This window comes from Erpetoichthys calabaricus, chromosome 5, assembly GCF_900747795.2.
Source record: "Erpetoichthys calabaricus chromosome 5, fErpCal1.3, whole genome shotgun sequence".
NCBI lineage: Eukaryota > Metazoa > Chordata > Cladistia > Polypteriformes > Polypteridae > Erpetoichthys > Erpetoichthys calabaricus.
This window is the reverse complement of record NC_041398.2, coordinates 13583422-13595445: the sequence shown is the minus strand read 5'-3', so window position 1 is coordinate 13595445 and position 12024 is coordinate 13583422. Positions and strand designations below refer to the sequence as shown.

At 43.5% G+C, this 12024-nt stretch overlaps 1 protein-coding gene across 3 annotated transcripts in view; it reads left to right on the top strand.

Moving 5' to 3' along the window:
• The window catches only part of LOC114641729 (zona pellucida sperm-binding protein 4-like), a 290625-nt gene that overhangs the window by 190794 nt on the left and 87807 nt on the right, over positions 1-12024 (top strand). The gene's annotated exons all lie outside the window — the stretch shown is intronic.

Sequence of the window (12024 nt, the reverse complement as noted above, 5' to 3'; positions counted from 1 at the left end):
CTGTGTAAGCCCGTGCTGTTAAAATCCCGGATTCCTAAGAACTATTGAAATCAAATCGTCTGAAAAAAAATGAAATTTCGAGATGTCAGGTAATTGAAAGGAACTACTCTGGGCGTCTCTCTCCTAGGAGGTTGCCTTTTGCTGATGTGCTGGCCTCGCTTGTGTTATTAGCGGCGGGAGGAAAACTAAAAAGGATACCGTTATGCCGGTGTTAGCGGCTATGTACTCACCTCGCTTGTGTTATTAGCGGCTATAAGCGAGTTTTCTGTTTCCTCGGAGGCGGAGCCATCACCCCGACTCCACCTCTCACTTCCGGACCGGACAGACACACACACTTCCACGTATAGACGCTTTTATATAAGATAACAAATTTGAAAATTCATCAATAAAGGATGCGTTGAACTTAGGCGAACAATAAACGGTAAGTAGCAAAGAGTGGGAAACTCCTTGAATAACTTGAACAAGGTACTTGAAAGATGTGAAATTACCAAACATTGACAATATTACAATTTAACTGGCTGGAAAAAAATACTTGCGGGGCCGCCGCCTTTCTCTCCTTGGCCGGAGGAGCAGCTTCTAAAGGAACACCAGCCATGTTTCACAAAGTATTAAACAATTTGCTGTCCTTTCTCCGATAATGTAATTTACGTTGAAATGTTTTACTGGTGAAAGCCCTAATATTAAATAAGGCCATATTGAAGGGTGAGTTGGCACCCAGCTCTACAGAAGCCTTGGGTTGACTGGAGACACATATTAAATTGCTTGGCCTGCACTTTCTAGCCGATCTCTTTTTCTTTTTAATAGGGATATTCCAAAAGATGGCACATCACAAACATTAACACAGCTTTAATACCAAATGGCATCTAATAGAGACTTATGCATTGCATTTGTCATTCCAACACATGGTGCACCACAAACATTTTTAGTCAAGTATTAAAGTCAGTGTTAATGTTTACAGTGCACCATCGGAGTGTATTTTGTGATGTATGAAAGGCGCTCTATAAATAAAATGTATTATAGTTATTGTGTAGCAATAAAATGCAATGCATTTATCATTCCAACACATGGCGCACCACAAACATTTCCAGTCAAGTATTAAAGTCAGTGTTAATGTTTACAGTGCACCATCAGAGTGTATTTTGTGATGTATGAAAGGCGCTCTATAAATAAAATGTATTATAGTTGTTGTGTAGCAATAAAATGCAATGCATTTGTCATTCCAATACATGGTGCACCATAAACATTCCTAGTCAAGTATTAAAGTCAGTGTTAATGTTTACAGTGCACCATCGGAGTGTATTTTGTGATGTATGAAAGGTGCTATATAATAAAATGTATTATAATTATTGTGAAGTAATAAAATGCAATGCATTTGTCATTCCAACACATGGTGTACCATAAACATTCCTAGTCAAGTATTAAAGTCAGTGTTAATGTTTACAGTGCACCATCGGAGTGTATTTTGTGATATATGAAAGGTGTTATATAATAAAATGTATTATAATTATTGTGTAGCAATAAAATGCAATACATTTGTCATTCCAACACATGGTGCACCACAAACATTTCTAGTAAAGTATTTTATTACTACAAATGTTTGTGATGCTCCATCTGTTTAAATGACAAATGCATTGCATTTTATTGCTACACAATAATTATAATACATTTTATTTATATAGCGCCTTTCATACATCACAAAATACACTCCGATGGTGCACTGTAAACATTAACACTGAGGTCCATGGTGATTATTTAAATTTCCACCTGTGAGTTAGTCAAACAAGAGAACGTTCAGCACTTGGGGACCGTGCACAGGCGTAAGGCCATCCAGTGTCGATAAGGGAGCTGCAATGTCTGATGAACAAAGGAATCGAGACACGCAGAGAAAGAGGAATTTGTAAGAGGTGGGCAGAGTCTCGTAAACACACAATTTAGATCGACACACCCCGACTTACTGTTGTACCCTTACGCCCTTTTTAATAAACGTTTAAACGTAAAACTAAATCATTACCTGTGTCACAAATGTTTTTTTATGGCTCATTTCGTTATGTAATTATTTAGGATTTCTTTGCAGTCAAGTGAAGAAAGTAGACAACCGCATGGAAACTGTTGATTTCTTCAACATATTTGAACAGTCAAGCGTTAGATCTTCATGCTGTGGTGCAGCGGGTCGACAGTTCAGCTCATAGGGCCATTTTAAATAGATAATCGCCGCACTCGCGGTTTAAAGATGGGGGCGTGGTATATGCGGTTCCCGGGAGTTTCGTGATGCGTGCGGACCTCGCTTAAGTGCACAGGTGAGGAGTCGTCCGCATCCGTAATCGATTCCGGGAGCTGCTAATTGCCACACCCGATCCACGTCCCTATAATATACAGAAGAAGTGGGAGGTGGAAAAGGAAAGAAAACGAAAAGAGGCAAAAATGAACGGCGGTTAAGGAAGAAGGCAGCTGGAAGAGAGGGCGCATGCGTGCTAGCGAGCGAGGACTCGCGGATGTATGCAAGCAGCTGGGAGAGACGAGCCCTAGCGGGGTGTTTGGCTGATACCTGGGGGCCGATGATAGTAGTCGCTCCTGCTGAGCGCTTGTATGGCGCAGGAGTGACCGGGAGAAGGTTGGCTCGCCCTAGCGAAGGCAAATTTGGAGTGGATCCCCAGCGTGAACGTCCTGGCCATTGAGGAAAGCCAAGTCTCGGTCTGGCAGGGGCTGAACGAAGCCAGGGATCGGGAGGCCACCAGACCAGTCGTGTGAAGAAGGTTAGCTGCAGGTAGAGTGACTCCCCTGGTGCATAGCCTGGAAGGGAGAAGCAGGGAAGTCACCAGTAAAAGTAAAAAAGACTGCTTCCAGCCATTATTTTAACCTCGTAGTCAGTCATCATCCAACCCGCTATATCCTAACACATACGCTGACGATACCCAGATTTATTTACCTATGACTAAGGAGTCCTTAAAGTCACTACATGAATGTTACGATGAGGTCAAACATTGGATGGGCGTAACATTTTTTTGAATCTCAGAGTGAGACTGAGGTTATTGTATTTGGACCAATGGTTCTGATGGGGCTGTCAGGGATTAGCTCGGCTCATTAGCTGGGTTCTGCAAACCAAACATCAAAAATCTTGCGGTTATCCTTGATTCCGATCCTTATTTCAATAAACAGATTTCGTCCGTTCGCTTCCCGGGTCCTCCCTGCGTGGAGTTTGCATGTTCTCCCCGTGTCTGCGTGGGTTTCCTCCTGGCGGTCCGGTTTCCTCCCACAGTCCAAAGACATGCAGGTTAGGTGGATTGGCGATTCTAAATTGGCCCTAGTGTGTGCTTGGTGTGTGGGTGTGTTTGTGTGTGTCCTACGGTGGGTTGGCACCCTGCCCAGGATTGGTTCCTGCCTTGTGCCCTGTGTTGGCTGCGATTGGCTCCAGCAGACCCCCGTGACCCTGTGTTCGGATTCAGCGGGTTGGAAAATGGATGGATGGATGGATTTGGTCCATTGTTAAGAACTTCTTTTTTTTCAGCTTCGACTGCTTACGAGAGACAAACCGTTTTTGGGGCACTCTGACTTGAAGAAGGTAGGCCATGCTTTTATTATATCGCGCCTCGATTATTGTAATTCGCTTTATTTTGGAATCCGTACATTTCATCGTTCTCGGCTACAGATGGTTCAGAATGCGGCTGCTCGTTTCCTTACTGGGTCTTGGGAGGTTGTGTCCATTACTTCAATTCTGGCCTCGCTTCATTGGCTCCCAGTTCATTTTGAAATTTTTACTTTTGGTTTAAAAGTTGCTAAATGGCGTTGCTCCGTCCTATCTGGTTCCAGATACACCAGTCCGATCTTTACGTTCCTCTCAACAGCAATTGTTGGTTGTGCCAAAGTCTAAGATGAATACAAGGGCTGATCGTGCCTTTGTAGTTCTAGCACCAAAGTTATGTTATGCTCTACCAATTGAAATTAGGTCCTCACCATCAACCCAAATGTTTAAATCAAGACTTATAACACACTTGTTTTCGATTGGTTTTTAACTGTATAAGAGTAACTCTATCAATTTTATTAAGAATTAATTTTTTTCATATCCATTTTTCTGTAAATCTTTTATCTTCTAATCGGTTCTTTTAATCTATTTTAGTATTTATGTAATTTTTTGAGATCCACCATGCCCTCGACCCTCTGGAGTTTGCATACCAGGAGAAGGTGGCAGCGGAGGATACCATCATCTACATGCTACACCGACCCCTTTCCCACTTGGACAAAGGCAGTGGTGCTGTAAGAATTATGTTTATAGACGTCTCTAGCACCTTCAACACCATCCAACCTCTGCTCCTTAGGGCCAAGCTGACAGAGATGGGAGTAGGTTCATACCTGGTGGCATGGATCGTGGACTATCTTACAGACAGACCTCAGTATGTGCATCTTGGGAACTGCACGTCTGACATTGTGGTCAGCAGCACAGGAGTGCCACAGGGGACTGTACATTCTTCAGTCCTGTTCAGCCTATATACATTGGACTTCTAATACAACTCGGAGTCCTGCCACGTGCAAAAGTTCGCTGATGACACTGCTATCGTGGGCTGCATCAGGAGGAGTATAAAAACCTCATCAAGGACTTTGTTAAATGGTGCAACTCAAACCACCAACACCTGAACACCAGCAAAACCAAGGAGCTGGTGGTGGATTTTAGGAGGACCAGTCCCCTCATGGAACCTGTGATCATCAGAGGTGACTGTGTGCAGAGGGTGCAGACCTATAAATACCTGGGAGTGCAGCTGGATGATAAATTGGACTGGACTGCCAATACTGATGCTCTGTGCAAGAAAGGACAGAGCCGACTATACTTCATTAGAAGGCTGGCGTCCTTCAACATCTGCAATAAGATGCTGCAGACGTTCTATCAGACGGTTGTGGCGAGCGCCCTCTTCTACGCGGTGGTGTGCTGGGGAGGCAGCATAAAGAAGAAGGACACCTCACACCTGAACAAACTGGTGAGGAAGGCAGGCTCTATTGTTGGCATGGAGCTGGACAGTTTGACATCCGTGGCAGAGCGACGGGCGCTGAGCAGACTCCTGTCAATCATGGAGAATCCACTGCATCCACTGAACAGGATCATCTCCAGACAGAGGAGCAGCTTCAGCGACAGACTGCTGTCACCGTCCTGCTCCACTGACAGACTGAGGAGATCGTTCCTCCACCACACTATGAGACTCTTCAATTCCACCCGGGGGGTAAACGTTAACATTATACAAAGTTATTGTCTGTCTGTATACCTGCATTGTTATCACTCTTTAATTTTTGGAGTATGTGAATTTCCCCTAAAGTATCTATCGATTTTATTATTTCTTGATTTTATTGTACAGCACATTGGTTTACACTTATGGTGTTTAAAAATTTCCATCCATCCATTGTCCAACCTACTGAATCCGAACACAGGGTCATGGGGGTCTGCTGGATCCAATCGCAGCCAGCACAGGGGGCACACACACACTGAAGACACACTGGGGACAATTTTGGATTGGCAATGCAACTAACCTACATGTCTTTGGACTGTGGGAGGAAACCCACCCAGACACGGGGAGAACATTAAAAACTCCATGCAGGGAGGGCCCGGAAAGCAAACCCAGGTCTCCTTACTGCTACCACTGTGCCACCGTGCCGCCCTTAACCTCGTCATTTTAAAGGATTTATTTATCATGTTTTTAACCTCCACCCTTTCACAGGTTTTATTGGATTACTTTTTTGCTTGAACACTTTGTTTTGAGTGTAATAAAAGCACTTTTTGCACCTTTGCTTCATTGAGGTCTTCACCGATCAGCTCATCCGGTGCCATTACCGATGGTGTCGGGTTCAAGAGCTCCCCGGAAGCCAGATGGGAGTGTGAAGCTGAACCCGCTTCGTTGCACATGCCCATGCATGTCATTTTAAAGCACAAGCCCCTGAAATGAAGGGATTGTGTTCAAAAAATGCTTTAGTTGCCTCACATTTTTAGGCAATCGTTTTGTTCACCCCACTGAATGAAAGCTGAAAGTCTGCACTTCAACTGCATCGGAGTTGTTTCATTTAAAATTCATTGTGGTAATGTACAGAACCAAAATGAGAAAAAAGTTGTCTCTCTCCAAATATTTATGGACCTAACTGTAGAGTAACTGCCTGTCTGTCTCCTGGAATCTCCTCTGTGCACTTGAGACTGTGCTTGGAGACACAGCAAACCTTCTGGCAATGATACGTATTGATGTGCCTGCCATCCTGGAGAAGTTGGACTACCTGTGCCACATCTGCAGGGTCCAGGTATGGCCTCATGCTACCAGTAGTGACACTGACCATAGCCAAATGCAAAACGAGTGACAAAAGACATGAGGAGGGACAAATGTCAGTGGTCTCCAGCTGTTAAACCATTCATTCCTGTTTTGGGGGTCGTCTCATTGTTGCCCCTCTAGTGCATCAAAGCAGCTGAAATTGATGAACAAGCCCCCCTCTGCTACTTCACTGACCAGTTCAATAGCCCACAAGTGTCACTGACTTGATGCTATACTCTCATGCAAAAGGGTGCCTTTCATTTTATGGAGCAGTTAATATATATGACATACAGAAAGTATTCCCAGCGAATCACTTTTTCAACATTTTGTTATGTCACAGCCTTATTCCAAAATGGATTAAATTCATTTTTTTCCTCAGAATTCTACACACAACACCCCATAATGACAACGTGAAAAAAGTTTACTTGAGGTTTTTGCAAATTTATTAAAAATAAAAACATTGAGAAAGCACATGTACATAAGTATTCACAGCCTTTGCCGTGAAGCTCCAAATTGAGTTCAGGTCCATCCTGTTTCCCTGATCGTCCTTGAGATGTTTCTGCAGCTTCATTGGAGTCCACCTGTGGTAAATTCAGTTGACTAGACATGATTTGGAAAGGCACACACCTGTCTATATAAGGTCCCACAGTTGCCAGTTCATGTCAGAGCACAAACCAAGCATGAAGTCAAAGGAATTGTCTGTAGACCTCCGAGACAGGATTGTCCCGAGGCACAAATCTGGGGAAGGTTACAGAAAAATTTCTGCTGCTTTGAAGGTCCCAATGAGCACAGTGGCCTCCATCATCCGTAAGTGGAAGAAGTTGGAAACCACCAGGACTCTTCCTAGAGCTGGCCGGCCATCTAAACTGCGCGATCAGGGGAGAAGGGCCTTAGTCAGGGAGGTGACCAAGAACCCGATGGTCACTCTGTCAGAGCTCCAGAGGTCCTCTTTGGAGAGAGGAGAACCTTCCAGAAGGACAACCATCTCTGCAGCAATCCACCAATCAGGCCTGTATGGTAGAGTGGCCTGACGGAAGCCACTCCTTAGTAAAAGGCACATGGCAGCCCGCCTGGAGTTTGCCAAAACGCACCTGAAGGACTCACAGACCATGAGAAAGAAAATTCTTTGGTCTGATGAGACAAAGATTTGAACTCTTTGGTGTGAATCCCAGGCGTCACGTTTGGAGGAAACCAGGCACCGCTCATCACCAGGCCAATACCATCCCTACAGTGAAGCATGGTGGTGGCAGCATCATGCTGTGGGGATGGTTTTCAGTGGCAGGGACTGGGAGACTAGTCAGGATAAAGGGAAAGATGACTGCAGCAATGTACAGAGACATCCTGGATGAAAACCTGCTCCAGAGTGCTCTTGACCTCAGACTGGGGCGACGGTTCATCTTTCAGCAGGTCAACGACCCTAAGCACACAGCCAAGATATCAAAGGAGTGGCTTCAGGACAACTCTGTGAATGTCCTTGAGTGGCCCAGCCAGAGACCAGACTTGAATCTGATTGAACATCTCTGGAGAGATCTTAAAATGGCTGTGCACCGACGATTCCCATCCAACCTGATGGAGCTTGAGAGGTGCTGCAAAGAGGAATGGGCCAAACTGGCCAAGGATAGGTGTGCCAAGCTTGTGGCATCATATTCAACAAGACTTGAGGCTGGAATTGCTGCCAAAGGTGCATCGACAAAGTATTGAGCAAAGGCTGTGAATACTTATGGACATGGGATTTCTCAGTTTTTTTATTTTTAATACATTTGCAAAAACCTCAAGTAAACTTTTTTCACGTTGTCATTATGGGGTGTTGTGTGCAGAATTCTGAGGAAAAAAATGAATTAATCCATTTTGGAATAAGGCTGTAACATAACAAAATGTGGAAAAAGTGATGCGCTGTGAATACTTTCCGGATGCACTGTATGACATACAGAAAGTATTATTAAACTTTAAAGTAAACAATATAAAAAAAACACTCCTTTTATGCAAAAAGTAATGGCCACTCATTCTTATTGTGAAATACAATCCTATTATTCAAATTTTAACAGATCTACTACTGCTACTACATTTTCTACTACCATGACTACCACCACATCTGCTCTAAATTAACAGTACTGGGCTATATAGTGACTATAAATGTTCATTTTTATCTGACCCTCATGGACCCCCTGAAACCCTTAGGGGGTCCATGGACCTCAGGTTGAGAACCCCCGATCTAGGCTTTCTGGAACAATGTGTTCTGGACAGATGGATCAAGGAGAGTGGGAGAGAGAGAGAGTTGTCAGGCTACAGCAACAGAAGACAACATTTGACAGCATTTCAGGAGAAGAACCTCCTACCAAACTGTGAAGCACATTGGGGGGAGACATTCCTGTGTGTGGTTCCCTTTTTGCCTCAGGATCTGCCAAGTCAACTCTCGATCTGCATCAGATGTCAAAGGGGAGGCTGTCTGTCTAAAGTTGTACCCGAAATGGACCTTTACACACGATAATGATCCAAACATTCTAGCAAATCCACCCGAGAATGGCTCAAGAAGACATGGAAGGTTACGGTCTGGCCAGGTTAAAACCCTGGGCAGAACATGCCAGGAAGCTCACAAACAACGATTCGATGTCAGATATATTTTATTAACTCCCAAGGAGAAATTAGAACCTTTTGCAAATGAAGGAATTTTGCAGGGAAAAGTGGTCCAAAACTTCACAGAGAGTGGTTGGGCATTTATGGCAAATGCCCATATGAATGACTGTAAAGTCAAATTTTGTTTTGACCTTTAACTGTTGCCACTCTGTGCATGAAGATCCACTGCGTCTCTGCATTTCCACAAATGGGAGAGGTCAAGTTTCCATGGGGTGTACGTACTTCTTCACATGGCTGTATTTCAGTAACTGACAGGATGGTGTAGGACAGGGGTGTCCAAGTCCTGTCCAGGTGGGCCACAGTGGCTGCAGGTTTTTATTCTAACCCTTTTCTTAATCCGTGACCAGTTTTCACTGTTAATTAACTCCTTTTCCCTTCATTTTACTAGTCCTGTTTTTAAAGATTCAGTCCTCTCAATTGATTCTTTTTAACATTAAATGGCAGTCAAACAGAAGTGAGACGTGAAACGAGACAACACATGACCAGCTAAACTTGGATTTCAAACTCAACCAATTACACTCCAACCAATCTCCTAATGAGAAGCTGTTAATTAAACCCGTTCTTTAATTCCATGGCCTGTTATTGCTCTCATTCCGACACAGTGGACATTTCCCCGACTGTTAGATAGATAGATAGATAGATAGATAGATAGATAGATAGATAGATAGATAGATACTTTATTAATCCCAATGGGAAATTCACATTATCCAATTGATATTCTGTTTTTTTTCTAAGAGCAATGTCAAAATGTTTTGGTGAGCTGAGAGGTCAACCTTACTGAGACCATCACCTTTCTTTATTTTCAGATATTGTTGTATGTTGTTATTGTGCAGCTGCTAGTTAAGGAAAGAGGGAAACAACTAAAGCGCCTGAGTCAAGTTTATTAAAACTAAGGCAAAAGAAATTAATTAGCAGCAAAACCTGGTCACTAATGAAGAAGTTGGTTAGAATGAAAACCTGCAGCCACTGCGGCCCTCCGGGACACCCCAGTGTAGTGGATAAGACCCAGAAGTTGTGTGTTAAAATCCCACTGCTGACACCAGTATGTGTGAGCATGAGGTTCTGTTCAAGCTTTATAACACACTGGTGAGGCCTCATCTGGAGTCCTGGGTGCAATTTTGGTCTCCAGGCTACAAAAAGACATAACAGCACTAGAGAAGGTCCAGAGAAGAGCGACGAGGCTGACTCCAGGACTTGCACAGCAGACAGGCTTGGCAGATGACAGTTAATGTAAAGTATGACATGTAGGAAGTAAGAATGTGAGATCTGAATACACAATAGGAGGTTTGAAAATCAAAAGTCCACCCCGTGAGAAGGACTCAGGAGTCGTAGTGAACTTGATAATGTCCATGGCCAGACAGTGTTCAGAAGTCATTAAGAAGGCTAACAGAATGTCAGGTTATATAGCGCCTTGATGTGTGGAGTACAAGTCCCAGGAGGTTCTGCTCAAGCTTTATAACACACTGGTGAGGCCTCATCTGGAGTCATGGGTGCAGTTTGGGCCTCCAGACTACAAAAAGGACATAGCAGCACTAGAGAAGGTCCAGAGAAGAGTGACTAGGCTGATTCAGGGCTACAGGGGGTGAACAAAGAGGAATGACAGAAGGAGCTGAGCCTTTACAGTTTAAGCAAAAGAAGAATAAGAGGTGACATGAGTGAAGTGTTTAAAATTATGAATTAGTCCAGTGGGTCGAGCCTGGGAGTTTAAAATTAGCTCATCAAGAACACGGGGACACAGTTCGAAACTTGTGAAGAGTAAATTTCACACAAACATTTGGAAGATTTTCATCACAGAGAGAGCCACAGACACTTGGAATAAGTGACCAAGTAGTGTGGTGGACAATTTAAGGGGCCTTCAAAACTCAACTTTTATAAAAATGACGTGGATCAGCTTTGTTAGACTGAATGGCCTGTTCCCTTCTAGATTGTTCTGAAGTTCTAATAAGCAAATCACTTAATAATAATAATAATTCTTTGCATTTATATAGCGCTTTTCTCACTACTCAAAGCGCTCAGCAATTGCAGGTTAAGGACCTTGCTGAAAGGCCCAACAGAGCAGAGTCCCTATTGGCATTTACGGGATTCGAACCGGCAACCTTCCGATTGCCAGTGCAGATCCCTAGCCTCAGAGCCACCACTCCGCCTACTTCACTTCACTTCACCTCTCTCTGCTCCAATTGGAATATCAAACCCAAAAAATAAACAAACAAAAGGAACCAATTGTACCTCCAATGTTGTAAGTCACCTTGGATAAAGGAATGAGCCAAATCCATTAATCTGATTGTGGAATAACTCTTCTGGGGTCCATTTGGCACCATCCATTTACGAACTACTAACTGGGCACCACGTCCCTTTGGTGGGTTTGTGACACAGAAGATGGTAGAAAGATAGCGACTGTCATAACTAATTGTAAGACTTTCATGGAGGTAGACATTTCTTTAATTCCATTTTACGGGGAGGCAGGTATAATATTTGGATCCTAATCAGCCCACCACCACCCCTTAACCCGAACCGCCCCAATGCACACATTACTGCGGATGATGTACAGTTCGTGTATGAGTGTGAGATACGGGAGAAGAAGTGGAAGGGAATCTCCTTCAAAGATCCCATAATGCATGGATTTGATTTAATAGACAAATGGAAGGTTGCCGGTTCGAATCCCCTAAACACCAATAGGGGCTCTGCTCTGTTGGGCCTTTGAGCAAGGCCCTTAACCTGCAATTGCTGAACACTTTGAGTAGTGAGTAAAGCGCTATATAAATGCAATGAATTATTATTATTAGTATTATTATTATTATTATTATCCCGTCAAGCCTGCCGTTTCTTTAATTAACCGTAAAGAAGTCCCAATATCTCATGCAAATGCTCCTTGAAAACTCTGACGATGTGAGACAGGCAGTAAAGTTAACCAATACGACAGCGGACCCCCGCTGTCTCCACGCAAAATTTTAATGACAGTTTCACTAAATGGGTAATATGATTCATGTTTTTTCATTCCCTTCCGAAATTAAGTCACTTTATCTTCCTGAAGATTAAAATCTCTTCGGCAAAAAAAAAATCCCGCTTCAGGGATCTTTAACATTTGAAAAACTGAATGCGCGTATAGAAAGTAAAG